Source organism: Rhinolophus sinicus, chromosome 1 (genome assembly GCF_057876585.1).
Source record: "Rhinolophus sinicus isolate RSI-liver-muscle chromosome 1, RSI-T2T, whole genome shotgun sequence".
NCBI classification, from domain to species: domain Eukaryota; kingdom Metazoa; phylum Chordata; class Mammalia; order Chiroptera; family Rhinolophidae; genus Rhinolophus; species Rhinolophus sinicus.
This window is the reverse complement of record NC_142501.1, coordinates 667,586-670,085: the sequence shown is the minus strand read 5'-3', so window position 1 is coordinate 670,085 and position 2,500 is coordinate 667,586.

The following is a 2,500-nucleotide window of genomic DNA, read 5'->3' as shown; positions in this document are numbered from 1 at the left end:
CCCTAACCGTAAACCTAACCTAACCCTAACCCTAACCCTAACCCTAACCCTAACCTAACCCTAACCCTAACCCTATCCGGAAACCCTAACCCTAACCCTAACTCTAACCCTTACCCTAAATCTTAACCGTAACCCTAACCCTAACCTTAATCCTAATCCTAACAATAACCCTACCCTAACCTAACCCTAACCCTAACCCTAACCCTGACCGTAAGCCTAAACTCTAACCCTAACCCTAACCCTAACCCTAACCCTAACCTAACACTAACCCTAACCATAAACCTAACCCTAACCCTAAACCTTACCGTAAACCTAACCTAAACCTAACCCTAACCCTAACCCTAACCCTAACCCTAACCTAACCCTAACCCTAACCCTAACCCTAACCCTAACCCGAAACCCTAACCCTAACCCTACCATAACCCTAACCCTAACCCTAACCATAACCCTTACCCCTAAACATAACACTAACACTAACCCTAACCCTAAACCAAAGCCAAAACCCTAACCCTATCCTAAGCATAAACCTAACCCTAATCCTAACCCTAAACCTAACCCTAACCCTAACCCTAACCTAACACTAACCCTAACCCTAAACCTAACCCGAACCCTAACCCTAACCATAAACCTAACCTAACCCTAAACCTAACCCTAACCCTAACCCTAACCCTAACCCTAACCTAACCCTAACCCTAACCCTAACCCAAACCCGAAAACCTAACCCGAAACCCTAACCCTAACCCTAACCCTAACCCTAAACCTAAACCTTAACCCTAACCCTAACCCTAACCCTAACCCTAATCCTAACAATAACCCTACCTAACCTAAACCTAACCCTAACCCTAACCCTAACCCTAACCCTAACCATAACCCTAAACCCTAACCCTAACTCTAAACCTAACCCGAACACTAACCGTAACCGAAACCTAACCCTAACCCTAACCCTAACCCTAACCCTAACCCTAAACCCTAACCCTAACCCTAACCCTAAACCTAATCCTAAAAATAACCCTACCCTAACCTAACCCTTACCCTAACCCTAACCCTAAACCCTAACCCTAACCATAACCCTAACCATAACCCTAACCGTAACCGAAACCTAACCCTAACCCTAACCCTAACCCTAACACTAACCCTAACCCTAACACAAACACTAACCCTAAACCCTAAACATAACACTAACACTAACTGTAACCCTAAACCCAAGCCAAAACCCTAACCCTATCCTAAGCCTAACCCTAACCCTAACCCTAACCCAAACCCTATTCCTAACCTTAAACCCTAACCCTAACCCTAACCCTAACCTAACCCTAACCCTAACCCTAAACCCTAACCCTTACTCTAACCCCAACACTAAGCTAACCCTAACCCTAACCCTAACCCTAAACCTAACCTAACCCGAACCCTATACTAAACCTAACCCTAAACCTAACCCTAACCCTAACCGTAAACCTAACCTAACCCTAACCCTAACCCTAACCCTAACCCTAACCCTAAACTAACCCTAACCCTAACCCTAACCCTAACCGTAAACCTAACCTAACCCTAATAGTAACCCTAACCCTAAAACTAAACCCTAAACCTAACCCAAACACTAACCCTAATCCTAGCAATAACCCTACCCTAACCTAACCCTAACCCTAACCCTAACCCTAAACCTAAACCTAACCCTAAACCCTAACACTAACCCTAACCCTAACCCTAACCCTAACCCTAACCCTAACCCTAACCGTAACCGAAACCTAACCCTAACCGTAACTCTAACCCTAACCCTAACCCTAACACTAACCCTAAACCTAAACCCTAACCCTAACCCTAACCCTAACACTAACCCTAACACTAACCCTAACCATAAACCTAACCCTAACCCTAAACCTAACCCTAACCCTATCCATAACCATAACGCTAAACCTAACCTAATCCTAAACCTAAACCTAACAGTATCCCTAACCCTAACCCTAACCCTATCACTTACCCTAACCCTAACCTTTACCTTACCCCTACCCCTAACACTAACCCTAACCCTAACCCTAACCCTAACCCTAAACCTAAACCTAAACCTAACACTAAACCTAAACTTAACCCTAACATTTACCCTAACCCTAATCCTAATTCTAACCCTAAACTTAACCCTAACCCTAACACTAACCCTACCCCTACCCCTAACCCTAAACCTAACCATAAACCTAACCGTAACCCTAACCCTAACCCTAACCCTAAACCTAAACCTAACCCTAACCCTACCCTTAACCCTAACATTTACCCTAAACCTAACCCTACCCCTAAACTTAACCCTAACCCTAACCCTAACACTTCCCTAAAGCCTAACCCTAACCCTAACCCTAAACCTAATCCTAACCTAACCCTAACCCTAACCCTAACACTAACCTAACCATAACCCTAACCCTAACCCTAACCTAACCCTAACCCTAACACTAGCCCTAACCCTAACCCTAACCCTAACCCTAAACCCTAAACCCTAACTCTAACCCTAACCCTA